Here is a 10,330-nt window from a genome sequence, read left to right as displayed (position 1 = left end):
GCGCCCTTGGACGTGCACCAGGGTGCTCCTTCCAGCGGTATTGATCGCCCCCCACACCATGACGCCTTCACCACCATGAACGGGTGCCTCATCCACACAGTTGGGCGCGTAACGTTCGTTTACTCTCCGGTAGACCCTCCTCCGACCATCATGTCGCTGGAGCAGGAAGTAGGACTCGTCGCTGAACCACACGTGTCTCCAGTGATTCCGGACGGTCCAGCGAAGGTGCTGGTTGCCCCACTGCACTCGGTTCTGGCGATGGCGGCGGGTGAGGACAGCTCCTCTGTGAGGTCTGCGAGCTCTCAAACCAGCTTCATGCAGGCGGTTCCGCACGGTCTGGTCCGATAATCGGTGTGGCCCGGGGAGAGCCTGGACAGAAGATGAGGCCGACAGGAAACGATTCCGGAGGTGGCGGAGCGGTATGAAGCGGTCGTGAGCAGCAGTTGTCGCCCTTGGTCTTCCCGCTCGTGGCAAGTCAGCAACAGAGCCAGTGGCTTGAAACCTGACCCACAGTCTACTGATGGTGCTCTGGGACACGTGGAAGTGCCTGGCGATTGCACTTTGACTTTGGCCTGCTTGTAAACGACCCAATGCAATTTGGCGGTCTTCTCTGCTCAATCGGGCCATCTTTCGTCGCTGAATTGTCGTCTGATTTCTTTGTGGCGAACAATCCGCTTTTATGGGTTTTGGAAGACATGGTGAGAGCTCAATATTCCCCGAGTTTCACGAGATTACACTGAAGCATGACGAGTGGTCATGCCAAATGAGCAATTTTGACATTGTAGCCACTGATAACGCATGCGTCACGTGCAGAGCTCACTTGTGGCAATGGACGAAAGGTCGACGACCAGATAAACATTTTCTGCAGTTTGGTGGATATCCTTGTAGCCATATAACTAAATTAACCAAATATTACAAGCTATGCGTTTCTTTTTTTGAACAGTATATATTTCAGCCTTCTGTAGCTCAGGGAGTTTGAACCCCACTCTTCATCCGTTTGGGAAAGTATTTCTGATTGTTTTGACTGCACAGGTTGGTAATGGTACTCTGATGCTTCTGCCTAGAAACCCCACTCGCTAGCGCACCAGCTGCCTGTTATGGGTAAGCGACGTGCCTGTATTTCCTGCAAAGCAAGACAGAATAAAACAGCAGCTTAGTTTGAGCTTTTAAGACATTCGTACCAGAGAAAACGTGTACGTGTTTGTTTGGAGAGGGTGGATAGAATCATAAGACACGCTGTGTCTATGTGACGTAGAGCAGGTTTTCAAATTCATGCTGAAGCACTGTGTGATCGCTATTTTTTTGGCATATCTTACCTTGATTTCAGATAGACTGGGAACCGAAATGAGGATGTTCACATGAATAAACTATGCTGATATGTATGTGTTTAGAAATAAATAATAGTTTTAATCATATATGATGGTGTGGTTTTTTTTTAACCCAATGTGATATTTTCGTATTTGAAAACAAATTGTACACTCTGTTGTCAATTTTACTTTCAGTTTCAGATAAATAAATCTATCATAATGGAAATCATCTGTTTGTGTTGTGTTACTTACCCATTTTGATCAATGTTGAGTCGTCCATATTCCTGTGTGTACGCATAGTATGCAGTTTGAAGGTAGTATATGTCCGAGCAAACATAGGAGGATGTGCTGTTAGGCTGTCTATCTCCTCATCCAGGTTTTCCAGATATTTGAATTTCGTTCCCTCTTGGAGTTTCTGCACTGACACCTGATAAGCAAAATACACGTATCACTCTGTGATCATGGCAAAATGCATCATCCGTATGCCCCGTTCAAAAATTACCTTGAGATTCTAAGGTATACACATAAATTGGAGTGGATCACAAAAACAACACGAACAGTAGTACATGTATATATTCAGTTTAAAAATTCATGCAATGAGAGTCAATAACCCGATTTAACCCCAGGTAGATTCAGGGTCCCACTGACTGAATCTCATATGGTTGCTTTTCGGCACACACCACACATTTTTAATGGGACTGTGAGGTTTTGTTAATACAGTAAAATATATAGTAGCAACGTACTGTCTGTTCAGTGTTCGTGACGTTTGAGAATACCGATCTATGCACTAACGCATTGTCTTTTTGTAGTGTGACTGTCCGATATTGCGTACTCCTAAAAATCAATAATCAAAATGTTTGAACTGCTGTAATCGTGTTTCAGCATATGTCTGACACTGACAGTGCTTATTTGCTTCCAAAACGGCTTGCGATATCACGCCATCAGCGTTTCGCCACTGCTCAGAAAATCTTATGATTTCAGATCTAGTTTGAGATCGGAAATCACGTGTGCTCGTTTAAAAAAACTAAATTCATTTATTACTTCCCTTTGACCGTTTCGCAAGAAAAATGTCAGGATCACTATTAGATCTAGTATTAGCACATGAAAGCAGCCCACCGCCATTTCAAAAAAGTTTCACTGTTTAGTGGTGTCGATGTCATGTAGTGTCTTACTGTCGCAAATAAAAATACCAGGATAATTGCAGTTTTGTCCGCAAGAAACAGGCTTTGCGCAATGTTAACTTGATGTCTACATGTTTCGTTGTGTGACTGAAGAATTACTCAGAAAGATAAAATAAGGATAGTCGCGTGTGAACATCACTGTTGAAGCATTTATTCTAAACTGGGCAGCTCAAGGACGAAATCCTTGATTAAAGATAGGAAAATAAACAACACCAGATGCCTGAAATAATAGCATAAATCCATAATCTTTACATGCTTACAGATCTGTGGAAGCACATCAACTGATCTGTGAAAAACACACCTGACTTCGATCTAGCATGCACGAGGTAGCGACTACGGACTAGTGTTTCAACATCACAACAAAGAGAATCACATACCATTTCGTATTGCCGCTTATGCTGGCTCTGTTTCAAGCAGTTCCTTGTGGCCTCGCCAGCATTGTGACGACGAAGAGGCTCAAACGGGCACGCTAAAACCTCAGGCTGGCTGAAAACCGGTCCGTATTCCACTTGTCTTCCTTACTGCTTGGCCTTGAGCCGGCCATATTTGTTGTTCAAGGCTCGTGACGTAGCACACGTATGTGCACAAGGTCATGAGCCAAGACTGCGCGCGCGATGGAACGATTCAGAACAACCAAAAACGAGTCAAAGTATACTTTTTGGATTTCTGTGTTCATTTTTACACACGCATTTGTGGTTGATGAATTAAGAGGGTCAACGTATCAAAAGTGACCCTAAACCTTGGACTTTTCCTTTAAAGAAACTGCAATTAAGAGACCCTAGACAAGAGTGACGTAAGATGTCTGGACACCCAACGGCGGGAGCTAATTACGCAACGCGACTCGTCGGAAACCATCATGACCAAATCCACAGGGGCACTGACTAGTGGAGAGTTTCATTCACATCCATCCGTTAAAGATACCTTCCTTCACGTGCACACAGAGAATACGACATTGCTTGCTGTGTCTCGTACACTGTCACGATCGGGTGACAGAGACCAAGAAAGTGTCACTCAGTGGAGTGCCTGTTCTTGGTCGATTATGATAGAAAGCGCCTGTACGTGATATTGGGCTACAGCAGAGTTTGCTGACAGTGCTCAATGAACACGGAGGGTTTGCTGCGCACGAGTTTTACAGTGGAGGTTTCTGCTGTCATAGGGCTGACGGTTTTTCGCTGACAGCGCGCACGGGATTTTCAGGGATTGAGTTTCCCGTGTCTTTTTTCTGCTTGGGGAGGCAAAATTGTGTATAGCTGGACTGGTTTTGTGACAAGGTCAGTCACGTGTATTTGGCTAGGTTGTCTGACAGAGACACGAGTACGGGGCACTTGACACCCAGCGGCAGAAGGGGAAGGATCTAATACACAGTTTCTAGAGTATGATGGTTTTTCACCGAGTATTATATTCGGCACTCTAAGGGAACTTCCACCAATTATTTCTTTCTCACTGCCACGTATTTTGCTGAGGACAAGTCGTCAACTTTCCTTCGTCGGCGATGGCTTTCGCATAAGGATTCGACAAGGGGTTCTGGATGTTGTTGTCACTGTTGACGAACAGAGGCGTTTCCAGGGAGGAAGCGGATTTTGCTTCCATGAGAGTACAATCATAGGCTTTTGAGGTAATAAATCATTATTTAACGCTGTTGATGAGTCTGTGTTGTGGAATGAAATACTCTCTGTTGTTCTTTCCAGGTTAGCGCATAATTTACTCTCTGTGACGCTAAAATACTAATCTGTATATGGTTTTTGCAGATAGGGAGAGAAGGACGGAAAATGGCTGTTTTGTTGTTGTAAAAAGTCCGTTTTGTGCAGGCCCACGTGCTCGATGAGATATTTAAAGATGACATGTTTTAAGGTGGTGGGTGAGGGGTAGCTGACATGTTTAGTGCACCGATGCTTTCTGTTTGCAGCCTTCGTTCGTTTCGGTTCGTTTTCCTGTAACCGCTGCACGGCTGCCTTTGGCGGGACACTGCTAGCTGCAGACGTTGGAGCTGGGACCTGAGGAAGCTACGCTAACCGGCTAACCAGCAGACCGGCTAACCAGCGAACCGGCTAACCAGCAACCCGGCTAACCAGCGAACCGGCTAACCAGCAACCCGGCTAACCAGCATACCGGCTAACCAGCATACAGAAAGAAAGCTAAGTGCACCGTGTCTTACGCACCCCGTTGACCACCGTTGTCTTTTCTTATCTGTGATTTCATTGGAGTAGTGACAACGTGGGGTGTGTGACCCCTGCATGAACTAGAGCTTTTTGAACAGAACATTCTCATTTGACTGTATTTACACGGGATCAGCGTGTTACTATAATTTTCTATATACTACTGGCATTTTGTCAGTGATCACGGGTTTTTTACGTGTTGAGAACGTAAAAGGAACATATTTTGAGTGAAGGCTCGAGGGAGGTGGTGAGTTTATACATAAACAGGCGTCTGAAACTTATCCTTTTGTTGACTCTATTTAATTGTATGACTGCGAGAGTGGATCGTGGTGTGGTTAGTTAATTAGTAGTAATTAACCGGTTCATAATCACCTTAAGTGATATATTGAAACGTGACACATGGGGGCCAAGCCGGGATTTACTCAGTTAATTTCCAACTGATAAAAACCCACCAATTAAGGATAACTAAGAGCAGATAATCTCGTCAGTGCTCGACCTATTTTCTGCTTGGTGCTACCCTTTTTTGTATAGTTTTGATCATATACCACACCTTAAGCGATTCACATCTTGCAGGAAATGTAAATTGTAATTTGTGAGTTATTGTATGCGCTAACTGTGATTACCTCCCTTTCCTTTGTTTGTGAATCTTTGTTGTTGTACGTTCAGAGTTTTCCGTTGCAGAGAGCTGAGCGGGGTTAGCGGATTCGTTATTCGTTTTACTCAGTTTTCTCTACATTGTTGTTTCGTATTCTGTAACAGGTTACATTTCTACCGTCTTGTTTTACTTGGATTTTTCTCCATATTTTGACTTTGTTGGAATTTTGGGGGAGAAGGGTCCGAGGACTTCTGTCCTAACCAAGGCTGTGGGAGACACTCTGTTTCACCGCAAAAAGCAGCCGATAAAGTAGGCCACGGCTGTGGGAAACACTTTGTTTCACCGCAAAAAGCAGCCATAAAGTAGGCTACGCGATTTGTTCTACACCGTTTGGATTTTTCTTCTGCATTTTCTGGTTACTGGATTTTTGTATCCATCGCTTTCATCACCGCGTGTTCTAGCTATAGCTGCGTTAGACTTACTTTTGTGATAAAGCTTTGCTAAACTAACCATGGCTACAGGGGGATCTCCTACGAAGAGATTAACTTTTGAGACTCCTGGTAGTGAGGAACAGACAGAGCGAGACGCACGCGTTAGAGCGCGTAGTTTGCTTAAGCGCAAGGAGCTGGAACGTAGGGAAGACATAGAGCGACAGACGAGAAAAGAAGAGCTTGACAGACAAGAACGACAGGCCGAACGTGACAGACAGGACAAGAAGGACGAACTTGACAGACAAGAAAAAGAACGACAGGCCGAACGACAGGCAGAACGAGACAGACAGGAAAAGAAAGACGAACTTGACAGACAAGAAAAGAAAGACGAACTTGCAAGACAAGAAAGAGAACGACAGGCCGAACGTGACCGTCAGGATAAGAAAGACGAGCTTGAGAGACAGGAACGACAGGCCGAACGACGGGCCGAACGTGACAGACAGGAACGGAAAGAGAAAGAGCAGGCGGATCGCGATCTCCAGCTAGAACTGGCTAGGCTACAGGCCGAGAAAGGTACGCTTACTCAGGCTAGCGCGCCGACGTTTGTTGCCGACCGTACGAGACTGCCGACGTTCGACGATGACAAGGACGAGCTCGACGACTTTTTACGCCGGTTTGAGCGCATTGCATCTGACCAGAAGTGGGAAGAGGCCACGTGGGCTAGCCGCCTTAGCACCTGCCTGAAAGGACGCGCTTTGCAGCTCTACAACGCTTTGGATGACGACGAGGCGAGAGACTATCAGGCACTAAAGAAGGCGTTACTCCAGCGCTTCAACCTGACTGCGGAAGCCTACAGACGACGTCTGCGTAACAGCAAGAGACTGAGCGGCGAGCTGAGCCATCAGTTTGTGGCACGCCTTAATCTCTACCTGCGGCGCTGGGTGGAGATGGCCGAGAAGAACTGGACCGTCGACGACCTTGCCGACCTCATTGTCATGGAACAACTGATGTCCAGCCTGCGACCTGAGGTGGTGACCTTCGTGCAGGAGCACCAGCCAAAGACTACTCAGGAGGCAGCCGACTGGATCAGAGTACACGAGGACGCCCAGGCGATCTCCGGCAAATCCTCAGGCTCACGGCCGGGAAAATCGGGAAATTCAGGTTCTTCAGGACCCAAGGACGGGAAGGACGATCAGGGACACAAGGGATCAAGTTCCAGATCTGACATCCAGTGTTACTACTGCAACAAGCGGGGCCACGTGAAGAAGGACTGCCACAAGAGACAGGCTGACCAGAAGGGCGTACACTTTGTTGGCAGTGAGGAGCTAAGGGACGTCACGAGCTCATGCACAATTCCACAACTCTGCGTTCCGTGCTCTAGGAAGCATTTCCAGCCCCACTGCAACGTCTACGTTAACGGAGTGAAGGGCGAAGGTCTGCGGGACACAGGGGCAGACATGATAGTGGTTCGGGCGAGTCTAGTTCCAGCTATGGCCTACACAGGAGACAGCATAAGAGTGAGAATGGCCGAGGCATCTCACGCTTACGACTTGAACACGGCAGTGATCAAGGTCGTAACACCGTTGTTCACGGGGACCATTGTGGCCGTCGTCATGGACGATCCTCCATGCGACCTGCTCATCGGAAACCGGGTTCAGTTTGTGGACGGCGTCACCAGGGAGGTTCCCGTTTATCGGTCTCCCGACGTCATTTCAGTGCTCACGCGGGCACAGGCGGAGCGAGAGGACAAACCTCTCAAACCCCTACCTGCTGCACGAGCTGCCCTGGGGAACGTGACCCCCGCGCTTCTCGCGAAGGCTCAGGCATCTGATCCGACATTAGCGACTCCTCGGGAGCACGCGAAGTCGGGGAAGGTGAAGCTGAGCGGGAAGCATGGGAGGTCAAGGTTCCTCAGGGACAAGAAGTTGCTCTACCGTGAGTTCAGCAACCAAGAAGGTACATTCAAACAGGTTGTCGTGCCTCGCGAGTTTCGCGAGGGTGTCATGGCAACGGCACACGACTCGATTCTGGGAGGTCATCTTGGTACCAAGAAGACCACGGATCGTGTCTGGCGCCACTTTTACTGGCCAGGCATCTGCACGGATGTCCGACGTTTCTGTGCGTCCTGCGATAAGTGCCAGAAGGTGGTTGCCAAAGGAAGGGTGAGGAAGGTCCCCTTAGAGAAGATGCCGCTCATCGACGAACCCTTTCGTCGGGTGGCAGTGGACATCATCGGGCCCATCTTGCCTGCGTCTGAGGACGGAAACAGATACATTTTGACCATGGTGGACTGAGGAATGCAGCTCCGCATTCAACACCCTGAAGAGGCGACTCACCAGTCAGCCTATTCTCCGACTACCAGACCTGAACAAGGACTTCGTGCTGAGGACAGACGCTTCAGGGAAGGGACTTGGGGCAGTGTTGCTTCAGGAGACAGAGGGGTTTTTGCACCCTGTTTGCTTCGCCAGCCGTAAGCTGACCTCGGCCGAGGCAGCGTATGCAACGGTTGAACGCGAGTGTCTCGCCATTGTCTGGGGCATCCAGAAGTTCGAAGCGTACCTGTACGGACGACCTTTCTGTCTGGAGACGGACCATCAACCTCTGCAATATCTTCAGGTTGCAAGGTTGGCAAACGCCAGACTTATGCGCTGGGCGTTGATTCTCCAACCGTACCAATTCACGGTACGCGTCATTCCGGGCGCCAACAATGTTGGAGCTGACTTTCTCTCTCGGGCTGTAGAGGAGAACATGACTGTGAGCGAAACCGAGGTTTCGTCTTGAAGAGGGGAGGTGTGTCACGATCGGGTGACAGAGACCAAGAAAGTGTCACTCAGTGGAGTGCCTGTTCTTGGTCGATTATGATAGAAAGCGCCTGTACGTGATATTGGGCTACAGCAGAGTTTGCTGACAGTGCTCAATGAACACGGAGGGTTTGCTGCGCACGAGTTTTACAGTGGAGGTTTCTGCTGTCATAGGGCTGACGGTTTTTCGCTGACAGCGCACACGGGATTTTCAGGGATTGAGTTTCTCGTGTCTTTTTTCTGCTTGGGGAGGCAGAATTGTGTATAGCTGGACTGGTTTTGTGACAAGGTCAGTCACGTGTATTTGGCTAGGTTGTCTGACAGAGACACGAGTACGGGGCACTTGACACCCAGCGGCAGAAGGGGAAGGATCTAATACACAGTTTCTAGAGTATGATGGTTTTTCACCGAGTATTATATTCGGCACTCTAGGGGAGCTTCCACCAATTATTTCTTCTCTCTGCCACATGTTTTGCTGAGGACAAGTCGTCAATTTTCCTTCGTCGTGCGATGGCTTTCGCATAAGGATTCGACAAGGGGTTCTGGATGTTTTGTCACTGTTAACGAACAGAGGCTGTTCCAGGGAGGAAGCGGATTTTGCTTCCACGAGAGAGTTACAATCATAGGCTTTTGAGGTAATAAATCATTATTTAACGCTGTTGATGAGTCTGTGTTGTGGAATGAAATACTCTCTGTTGTTCTTTCCAGGTTAGCGCATAATTTACTCTCTGTGACGCTAAAATACTAATCTGTATATGGTTTTTGCAGATAGGGAGAGAAGGACGGAAAATGGCTGTTTTGTTGTTGTAAAAAGTCCGTTTTGTGCAGGCCCACGTGCTCGATGAGATATTTAAAGATGACATGTTTTAAGGTGGTGGGTGAGGGGTAGCTGACATGTTTAGTGCACCGATGCTTTCTGTTTGCAGCCTTCGTTCGTTTCGGTTCGTTTTCCTGTAACCGCTGCACGGCTGCCTTTGGCGGGACACTGCTAGCTGCAGACGTTGGAGCTGGGACCTGAGGAAGCTACGCTAACCGGCTAACCAGCAGACCGGCTAACCAGCGAACCGGCTAACCAGCAACCCGGCTAACCAGCGAACCGGCTAACCAGCAACCCGGCTAACCAGCATACCGGCTAACCAGCATACAGAAAGAAAGCTAAGTGCACCGTGTCTTACGCACCCCGTTGACCACCGTTGTCTTTTCTTATCTGTGATTTCATTGGAGTAGTGACAACGTGGGGTGTGTGACCCCTGCATGAACTAGAGCTTTTTGAACAGAACATTCTCATTTGACTGTATTTACACGGGATCAGCGTGTTACTATAATTTTCTATATACTACTGGCATTTTGTCAGTGATCACGGGTTTTTTACGTGTTGAGAACGTAAAAGGAACATATTTTGAGTGAAGGCTCGAGGGAGGTGGTGAGTTTATACATAAACAGGCGTCTGAAACTTATCCTTTTGTTGACTCTATTTAATTGTATGACTGCGAGAGTGGATCGTGGTGTGGTTAGTTAATTAGTAGTAATTAACCGGTTCATAATCACCTTAAGTGATATATTGAAACGTGACATACACTACATTGCTTGCTGTGTCGTACACAGGGAATACTACATTGCTTGCTGTGTCGTACACAGAGAATACTACATTGCTTGCTATTGTCGTACACAGAGAATACTACATTGCTTGCTGTGTCGTACACAGAGAATACTACATTGTTTGCTATTGTCGTACACAGAGAATACTACATTGCTTGCTGTGTCGTACACAGAGAATACTACATTGTTTGCTATTGTCGTACACAGAGAATACTACATTGCCTGCTGTGTCGTACACAGAGAATACTGCATTGCTTGCT

The 10,330-nt window shown here is 47.5% G+C and overlaps 1 long non-coding RNA gene across 1 annotated transcript; it reads right to left on the bottom strand.

Moving 5' to 3' along the window:
- Positions 1 to 764: 764 nt before the first annotated feature.
- LOC138983711 (uncharacterized) lies at positions 765 to 3,240 on the bottom strand. Its single transcript, XR_011461237.1, has 3 exons — positions 2,866 to 3,240; positions 1,560 to 1,734; positions 765 to 1,123 (listed from the first exon to the last, which is right to left on the bottom strand). It is a non-coding gene; the product is annotated as an uncharacterized lncRNA (long non-coding RNA).
- Positions 3,241 to 10,330: the final 7,090 nt, after the last annotated feature.

This window comes from Littorina saxatilis, linkage group LG13 (genome assembly GCF_037325665.1).
Source record: "Littorina saxatilis isolate snail1 linkage group LG13, US_GU_Lsax_2.0, whole genome shotgun sequence".
NCBI lineage: Eukaryota > Metazoa > Mollusca > Gastropoda > Littorinimorpha > Littorinidae > Littorina > Littorina saxatilis.
The sequence above is the reverse complement of the archived record's forward strand: the minus strand, read 5'-3'. Positions and strand labels throughout refer to the sequence as shown.